The sequence below is a fragment of the Pinus tabuliformis genome, chromosome 5_2 (assembly GCF_031772625.1).
Source record: "Pinus tabuliformis cultivar Carrire ecotype Pingquan chromosome 5_2, CPIR1, whole genome shotgun sequence".
Classification (NCBI taxonomy): domain Eukaryota; kingdom Viridiplantae; phylum Streptophyta; class Pinopsida; order Pinales; family Pinaceae; genus Pinus; species Pinus tabuliformis.
Genome location: NC_142306.1, coordinates 11,206,069 through 11,216,728, shown reverse-complemented (window position 1 = coordinate 11,216,728; position 10,660 = coordinate 11,206,069).

The following is a 10,660-nucleotide window of genomic DNA, read 5'->3' as shown; positions in this document are numbered from 1 at the left end:
TGTGTTCTTCTTGTGCTTATTTTGTGTCCATGCCAACCTAGTTCCTGGATGGAGGCTATTATTTGATGGTTGACATAGGTGGTGGCGGCTCAATAAGGGAACCTTGTATCTATATCCCCTCAATACTTTTTATTCTTCACAATGAAAAACCACGTGCTTTAATTGTACTGATATACCAAGGAGGAAAGGAAAAAGCTAGAAATAAACCCTGCTAGAACATTTAAGAAGACATAAGCTTTTCAAGAATCTCACAAAATAGTACACAATAGAGCTAAGCACCTTAGGAATGGGAATTGATTAAATTGTTTGAGAAAATAAAAATAAGTAAAAAAAAATCACGAGCAGAAATGATGTAAAGAATGTGTAGATGATTTTTGTATGCTAACAATAGCCATATTAAATAATTTTATTTCTTATCTATATGATAACAAATTTCCTAAATGTTGACACTTTGCCTGTATTTACATGGAAAATTCCCAAAAAATTGGAGAATGAGAGTAATGATATATAAAATTTATGTGATCTCTAAATGTACCATTAGAAATGCAATGATGATAAAACAATATTACTTGATCACCCATGTAAGACACCCATTTTTATTAAAAATTGAAAAGGTAAAAATTTGATAATGATAAGGTATTATTCAAGAGTTGATTCACAAATCTTTTAATGAACACTAATTTTTTTGTTTCTCAAAAGCCTCCTCATTTTAAAGCTTTCCACCAACATAAATTCATCACATTCCAAGCTCTAAGAACAAAGTTATGGCCTTAAGAAAATTTTCCATTTTGTGCTATGTTAGTATCTATGCATTTTATATGTGGTATTCCTGTGCAAGGGTCACTACAACTTTATGCCACATCTATGCAATGAGCACCACTACTTCCTACCATGCCACCTAACCTCATTACCTTGCCACCTCATCTTGATTTATCCTCCTTGTCATACAAACATGACATGTCACCACGTGTTTTCAACACCTTCTCACCTATCAGGATTTGGATTTAAAATTTGGACTCCCATGTGTTACCTACAAAATCTACCCACTAACATTTGATCCAAATTCTTCTAAAAAAATGTAACTTAAAGAAGTTCCAAATTTTTGGTCTTGAAATATTCATAAATAAAGAATTTTGGATCATCTAGATCTTCAAAATTTTCCCGAGGGTAAATAATCGTTACAATTGATGAAAATTTGTGAGCTTATAGATTTTGCATATTTTGGATATTTATATGTTACCAATTATTATGGAGAATTCCTAGTTACAAATGAAAAATGACTTAATTTTGCGATTTCAAATCTTCTAGATATCTGGATCATGTCAAAAAATGGGGAAATTTCTTGGTAATAGATTAAAAATGATATATGACACTCTTGATCCCCTTTCATCTAACGGTCCTCAATCATGACCACTACTGGTTAAGTTGACTAAGGGTTAGGGCCAAAACTCTAAGTGTAATTTAACATAGTTGAAATCTTATAGTCTAGGCACAAATATCACAACAAAGAAGAATTTCATCTAAACTAAGTGAAAGAATAATCTGGGATTATTTGTAGGTTCAAAAACATTTGATTATTCTCAACTTAGGTATTTATTCGTAAATACCTAAGTAGATTCCATATGTAACTAACCAAAAGTGATAAGCCATAAAAAATGCATAGCATTTACATAATATTTTTAGAATATTTCCACTAACCATAAGATAGAAAGTCATTATAGATGAGCAAAATTAAATAAGAAATCAATAGAACAACATAAGCTACTTATCTATGAGAAAGCATATTTCAAGCCGAATAAATCAAAGAGTGATTTCTAGCTAATCTGAGGCTGTTCACTGTAGAAATCTACCCCTTTTCCAAGCTAAGATACCACCAAGCTAAAGTAGGAAATGAGTTATTGGTTGAGCTTATAGCGGATTCAACCAGGGTTATTCTCATTTCCACATTTTGTGAAAGGTAGGGGAGCTTCAGGAACCCACTTTACTTGCCTCTCATAACATGAAAGCACATGTCGTATCATAGCCCAATAATCATTGAGCTCTGTTCGATTTATTAATTGCAAAAGTAAACATATTTATAGTGTTTACAACAACATAATATATCTATCTCATTGTGTTAAATATATCATAAAATTAAAATATCCATTCATAGTTTAAAAAAATTGTAATTACAAATTCTCCAAGGAAAACTAGTATGTTAAATCCCAATTTCAAACTTATCCATTAACTATAATAGTTTATAATCCTATAGATATGATTATGATTTGGTATATAGACAGTGATTTAGTTATGATTTAGAGAAACTTTTGAAAGATATGGCAAGGAGGCTTTATAGTTATTGTAAATATATTTTAAAATAGAAATTGTAAAGGTTTGTTGTTACACCAAAACCTATGAGTATTAGTAAAATTTTAAATTAGTAATATCACTTTTTAACTTGGAGTTATTCCCATGTTCCCATGGTGGAAATTAGTCAACCCATCATTTCCCATAGGTGTGGTGGTTAGTCCAACACCCTCCCTTTGATGTAAGTAGAGGAACCAACATTTGGCCTATACCCTCTAAAGTTTTTTCATTGCATGAAAACCTATAAACATTGGTGAGCCTCCAAGACAAAAACTTTACCATCATTAGGTAGTTAGTCCCATGTTCCCTACAACGTAATAGTCCATGACATTGATTCCCATAAGTTTTTTAGGGAGTCCAAAAAAAATGCATATAAAAAATAATACAATAGATATGAGTATTGATTGTAGATAGACATGCAAGCTTAATACAAGTTTGGGGTGTGAACATCATTCATCTTGCTCAGTAGGGGCAAAAGGAATTATGCTTTCCTATGGGAAAAGAAAAGGGTTGTTATTAAGTTGTGCTTGTTAGAAAAAAATGAAGAAATACAATTGTTGGTAGATTATTATCGTTTTCCACGTACTTTGAGGTTATTAAGGTCTGTTAGATTTTAAGCTTCTGTGGTAGTTTTTTGGAGTAGCATGATCCAGGTTATCCACAGTATTGTGTTCATTCTGTCGACGTTTCAAACCCCAAAGGGGGTCCATCATCAGGACTAAATTTGATAGAATATGAATGATAGTTCTTTGAGAGAAGAGTCTTTCGACCTGAGTATAAATTGCAGGTCTGCAGTTCTCCTCTCAATTTTTATCCTTAAGATTTCGAGAAGACAGATCTCCTTCCATGTATCCCCTCCATACAGGGAAGTTATGTTAGATTTTAAGCTTCTGTAGTAGTTTTTTGGAGTTATATGATCTGGATTATCCACAGTATTGTGTTCATTCTGTCGACGTTTCAAACCCCAAAGGGGGTCCATCATCAGGACTAATTTTGATAGAATATGAATGATAGTTCTTTGAGAGAATAGTCTTTCGACCTTAGTATAAGTAATTTTTTTTTTTTTTTGCAGGTCTGCAGTTCTCCTCTCAATTTTTATCCTTAAGATTTCGAGAAGACAGATCTCCTTCCATGTATCCCCTCCGTACAGGGAAGTTATGTTAGATTTTAAGCTTCTGTGGTAGTTTTTTGGACTGGCATGATCCGGATTATCCACAGTATTGTGTTCATTCTGTCAACGTTTCAAATCCCAAAGGGGGTCCATCATCAGGACTAAATTTTATAGAATATGAATGATAGTTCTTTGAGAGAAGAGTCTTTCGACCTGAGTATAAACAATTATTTTTTGCAAGTCTGCAGTTCTCTTCTCAATTTTTATCCTTAAGATTTCAAGAAGACATATCTCCTTCCATGTATCCCCTCCGTACAGGGAAGTTATGTTAGATTTTAAGCTTCTATGGTAGTTTTTTGGAGTAGCATGATCCGGATTATCCATAGTATTGTGTTCATTCTGACGACGTTTCAAACCCCAAAGGGGGTCCATCATCAGGACTAAATTTGATAGAATATGAATGATAGTTCTTTGAGAGAAGAGTCTTTCGACCTGAGTATAAATAATTATTTTTTGCAGGTTTGCAGTTCTCCTCAATTTTTATAGTGTACTAGATAAGTGGGCACTCACTTAGGTAGGTATTTTTCCAATTGAGCTGTGATTATTTGAAGGAGCTATCGATCTCTATAGTGCCTATAAGTATGCATGTATATTTTGATTGCTAGTCTAGAAGACCTGTAAACATGCATGTATATTTTCCCTATTCAATATATCAAATAAAAAACTAACTCTTTTTGGATATCGTTCCATTACCTTTTTATGTCTATTTTATAATTTGGCTTTGGAGGTTGTCCTACCACAAGGAAGAGGTGCTCCCTAAGAAATGTACAAAAAAATTGTGTAGTGATACAAGTTCGCATGGAGTGATAAATCCATTGGTTAATGTGAGGAGTTCCATGTTCTCTACAACACACTGTTTCATGCTCTCTAGAGGATCCACTAATATCAGAGGGATCTCTAGAGGATCCCTAACAAGAGGATGATTTGTTAAGAAATCAAGTTGCAGCTTGTGAAAGATTGAATTTTTTTTTGGGTGAAAACACTTGAGATAAAGATGGTATGTGTGTTCTATGTTGAATAGTGTGTTTGTAACAAGATTTTGAAAATTGTTGTGTGCTACTAAAATTGGTATTTCATATGAATTATTCTCATCTATTTTTCTACTTAGTCATGGTGGATTTCAACTGAAATGAACCAAATAAGTTAAATAGATTTAATTATCCAAGTTAGAAGTTTAAGATATAGACATTGTTAGAAAAATACAATACAATAGCAATTTCTACTATAACTAGAGCTACAACAACAACTCTTGTAACCTTAGCTTAGTTCTAGATGAATAGAAAATAGAATACAAGAAGAAGTTCTACTAAGAATGTCTATAAAGCACACTATAATTTGATTGAAGCTCAAGTTGATTTGGCCTAATGAAAGATTCCATATAATTTAATTGAAACTCAAGTTGATTTGGAATTATGAAAGATGGAATCTTAAAAATATGGTTTGTATAAATAAACTAGTAAATTTTTTATTACTTGGCTTCAACAAGAATTAGTATCATTTAGTGATTAACAATAATCAATTCATGACTAAGACAAACCATTCATGGCCATGGCCAATATCATAGAGTTTTCCGAACTTAAATCTCGAGGTTGGAAGTTCTGTGAATCTCAAAACACAAGTCAAATTCTTCTCAGATTTTACAAAATTTAGATTTAGGGTTCCTACTTAGACCTCCATTAAAGTTTGGTTCAGTTTTCTCCACAGGGGTCAAAAGTGTGGGGGTTGAATGAAGTGGAGTGTGCCCTCGAACAATCGGATTTAGCGCTTGAGTTTCTAATTAATTGAGATCCGAACTTCATAGGAAATACATAGGTTTAGTGGATCACGACGCACGTGAGTTCAAAACTCAGAAGGTTGTGAAACTTGCTTGACCTGAGGAATAGGGTGCATAGTTACAAGGAAATACCTGGGTTGCAACCACAGATAAAACCAGTGAAGCAAGCCAGCAGGGTTCGGGTTATTCTGATGGGCAGACATGGTTGCTGGTTCCTCCGAGGTCGACTCGAATTACATGTAGAAGAACACATGGCTACCCATTTTTCATGTTTTTTTTTGTAATTCTCACAAGTTACATGCATATTAAATTAGTTATATATACATTTCCTATAAATGTATAACTTCACTTTCTCAAATCACTCACTGTGACGATGGGTTTTCACTCAAAGGTAGACGCTTCATTATCGTTAAGTCAGTCCAATTTCCATACCTGGAGACAACAATAATGGATCGAAATATGCCATCATACCCGGAGACAACAATAATGGATCGAAATATGCCTGCCCAATGTATTCTTCTTCTGGGTGAATCTTTTTCGTCATCGCTCCTAGATGCGGGACTTCCGTCTGTTTTTCCTTCACAGTGTCTCATTTGGTCTTTTGTGTTTCATTTCATCTTATGGTGCTTTCTAGCATTCAGGTCTTACGAAAATGGCAAGGTTGATCGAACATCATAAGGGTTGAGGTAGAGCTACATACCCCCAATCCATACAAGTTGGAGATATCCATAGTTCAAAAAAAGTCTCATAATCAAATGGGAATTTTTTTGTCAGAAGAGAAAGACATAACCCTCATTCATTAAAGTATGAAAATTTTACAATGTCATGGTACTTTATCTCCTGTAACAGTTCAAAATACAGATATTAAGTGTTCACTAAAATCTGGGTGTGGCTAGAGTAGTGTAAAGTATAAATTCAGTTCACTTTGGGAAATCACAAAACAAGCCCCGTGAAAGATACACAGCCACAATGAAAGAAATATGGTCTAAGAAACTAGACACAGGTGAAAATTGGTTCCATCAAGAAGAACAATCCTTCTCAAAATTTTAGACATTAAATAAGACAAAAAAACAAACCAAAAAACATTTAGAAAAAAACCCTAAAATTAAATTATAAAGTAATCATGTCACTGCCCCTTTAGAAAAAAAACCCTAAAATTAAAGCATAAAATAATCTTATGACTCCCCATTAGAAAAAACCCCAAAATTAAATTATAAAATAATCATGTGACTGCCTCTTTAGAAAAAAAACCCTAAATTTAGAGCATAAAATAATCACCAACCCTCTCGCACAAAAACAATCAAACAAAAAATTATAATGTATAATATATACTATGAACTAAATAAATTTATTACTATATATAAAATTATAAATGTAATCGTTAATAATTAATTTTTGACAAATATATATAATAATAATAATAATGTCCTTTTCATCCGAAAAGCGACGTGCAAATCCCATTTGTTACTGAAATTCTAACTTTACGGGTGGGTAGTTTGAATTAGGATTCACTGTAGGTAGTAACTGGATTTCTGTTTGAATTGGGATTGACTTGCGACTTTAAACTCTAGGCAGTAACGTGAGTTCAAACTATATCATATCCCCCCGTGGATGGAATCATTATGAAAGTGCGATCAGGACACAATTAGAGGTAGCAATGAAAAAGTGGATTATGGTGTTTTAACGAAATAAAGCAAAATATGATGACAAGACCCGAAAACTTTTTACGCAATGCTATGAAATTATCATGAAAATATTACGAGAAATATTAGCCATTATTGAAAGGAGGCATAAATTCCCTATTATTAAGAAAATTTTGGGAGAAATATGGCCCATTATTCAAATTTGATATAAATTCTATTTAGTTGAGGATAATTGAATTTAAAAAAAAAAAAAATGTGGAGATGATATGATAAAATTATTATTTTTATAAGTGTATTCATTTTAGAATAAAGTTTTTATAATTTTAATTTAATTATCAATAATTATTAAATTAATGATAATAATTTAATATTCTTTAAACATTTTAAAATATTCATAATAATATTAAAAAATTAAATATTGAATTTATCTTTAAAATAGTTAGGTTTTTGTTATTAATTAAAAAGTAGGTATTATATGAAGTGGATTATTTTTTTGGACATGTGGTATTGAAAAGTCATCTTGTTAGCTATGATATTGTAACAAAACTTATTTTACATATTAAAAATCTCCCTAATAAATTGAGAATAAACTTTCATTATTCAAAGTCTTATTTTTTCCAAGGAAAAGGGCGTAATTTTATTAATGAAAACAAAATTACATGTTGAACTGGCTAAAATGCCACATTGTCAAGTTAGAGACCAAATGATAAACAAAAACAAGCAGAAAAATTCAAGATAATATACATGATGGGAAAAAGCTAAGCTTTTCGCCCCTTCTTTTTTTCAATCCTTTGCCATTCCCCTTGGGATGGCACCGAAGAGACAAGAGCAAGAGGATTCCCCGCATCCACTTTGGCGTTGTCCTTGTCTGAGTCTGAATTATCTAATGAGTGAACGCGCTTATTCCGATTGATGTCCCCCTCGTCAGGGATCAAGTCGGTCTGCACCCTGTGATTCCGAGCTTCTATTGGGTCTTGTGGGGTTCCCCCATGTGTTTTAGGTTCCATTGGATTCTGACTTTTCCCTTGTGGGGATGGTTCATCCCCAGCTTCATCCTCCTCCTCTTCAGGTTCTGGTGGGGGATATTACCATCCTTTGGGTTTTTTCCCTAGATTATTTTTCCTTCGAGTATCATTTCTAGCTTCTGGATGCAAGTTGTGTAAATTCCCTATTTGTCTACAATTCCTACATCTGAAAGTTGCGTTCTCATAATCCAAAATCTGTGTCCAAATCCGCTTGTTGTGGATTTGTTGGATGATGTCCGGAAGGCCTTTACAAAGGTCTACCTCAACACATATGCGTGCATAAGTGAAAACTGTTTCATCTATTCTTTGGGAGTCCAACTTTAAGAACTGCCCAAAACTATTGCCAATGCCAGCTAGAACTCTGTCCTCCCATAAATGAAGGGGGAGATTGTGCATTCGGACCGAGACTCGAATTCTGGAGACAACCATGGAGTTTGTGTCAAATTCAGGGAACTAGGGAGTGCTGAACAAGCCGGTTGAACCCCAGAACCATGGTCCTTCCTGTAAAATTTTCTCTCTAGCTTTAGGAGGTGGGAGTTTTACAATAAAGAAACCTTTTGAGCAGAGGTGAATATCACATTGTAATAACCAGTTTGTTAAAATCGAGTGGAAGAGCTCTACTGGTTTAGGCCAGAAGTAGTTAAAACAACAAATAATTGCCAGGGATTCATAAGAGGTGCATTGCCCATCAATTTCTGGCATATCTATGTTTAATTCTAGGGTGTAGTTTAGTTGCTCCACCATGTATGGGCTTGGAGCATTACCTACCTGTTTGGATGGTTAAGAGGCTATCTTTTTCCCCCGCATAATGTTCTTGAATGATAGTCCCCCATTTGCGTGCTTCTGTTTTGATCCTGAGCCTATCTCTGTGCTGCCTCCCAAACCTATTTTTCCCTTGGTTGCTATCCCACCACGTAATCTCAGGTTGAGTGTAATGGTGGAATGAACATGGATATGATACTCCGTCAAGGGTTGGTGGTCCTGTAGTATTTTTCCTTCAAACATCAAGTTCTATGAATGGCCAGGGTATCTGTATTTCCCCATGATGCTTTGCTTCAAATCTAATACTTTGTCTGTATTTTTGACCGAGAGTAAACCTAAAGACCCAGCGGGAGTTTAAAAAAAAAATGGAAACAGTTGGAGCTTACCTGGTTCCCAAGTCCCATATGTTCAACATAATCGCTTATTTTCCCCTAGAGAATATTTTTTAACAAGGGGTCTCCATTCATTTGCTTCATTTTTTCTTCTGAGTATTTCATTGTATTGCTCCTAGAACTCATTCCAGCCATAGAGGGATGTTTGACAGTCCGTGCCCCGCCCCTTTAATCCCAGGTTGAGAACAATGGTGGATGTCGGTTGAATATCATAAATCCGGTGCGCGGAGCCAGTTTCCCCTTTAATGGCAGAGACCGACCGCACAACAGGGGGAAGATTGAATGTCGCCAATGATCGGACCAAACGGAGCATATTGGGCTTGTCAGAGCAAGTGTATGCCAAAAACCTCTCTACCCAGCATAAACAGATTGACAGCTTCATGGGAGACCCAGACCTGAGCGTGGAAGGCAATTGGTTCAGGCCGTTTGCAGCCACAGATTTCATGGAAGCAGTAACCACCTGGAGGACAAAGGAGCCGACATCCCAGAAAACATGTTCCCAGAACAGGTAGAGCATCTGGCCATAAACCATTCCCAAAACACTAAAACCACAGTGGGCCTGCTGCAAATCCCCTTGCCACCAGCCTTGGGCAAAAAATAAACGAGCCCGCCTACCTCTGCAGTCGCCGAGAAAAGCCCAAGTTGGGTCCGCCTCGTGAGTTCGAAACCGTCTGAAGTTAGAAGTCTACAACAGTCGCCGGGGAACCGAACTCATCTAGGTCAGGGAGCAGCTACACTGGGACAACCTGGGGGAGTAGACCATGGGGATCTCATGGGGTAAGTCGGGAGGAGTAGCCGCGAAGGCCCAGCGCAACTCTTGCCTCCATGAACGGGGTCTTCATGTCTACTCTTCGGGCACTCCAAGGAACCGATAATGGCTGCCAAATCCAGAACTTTATTCACGCACAGGAAAAACCCTAGCTCCATGTTCATCCTTTGCATCCTTCTCTTCCTTATCTTAACAATGATTATTATTTAGTCACATGTTTTTCTAGAATCTTATTATATGCTTGCTTTCTATATATATTCTTTTTATAATAATAATAATAATCATAATTTAAAATAAAATTATAATTTTTTTTAATGTTATTAAAATATATTATGAACTAATTGTTTTAGAGTTTTATGTTAGATTAATATTTATTTTAACCTAATATGATTGAAATAATTTATATAATAATTTAATAGTAAAATCACTTATCTAAAAGAATTACATAATACAGTAATTCATAACTAACAAATTTGGCAGTACTGGCCAAAAAAATTCACAAATTTGCGGAATTCGTACAGTTAATAATTCAGCCAATTCGAATTTGGTACGCTGCATATTTTTGGCATATATTTTTTCGGTCAAAGCTCTCCACCCAATCATCTGCGCTGTAGCCTCAACATTCACTGTCAACTGTGCTCAGTGCATCTACACATACCATACATGATTTTAAAAGCAATGAACTCCGCAACAAACTATGGTCTAGCTTTTGGGAAAATACAAATTTGGACCTGTAGAACTTGAGTTGAAATAATGTTCCGAAAGGCAATTTAATCGG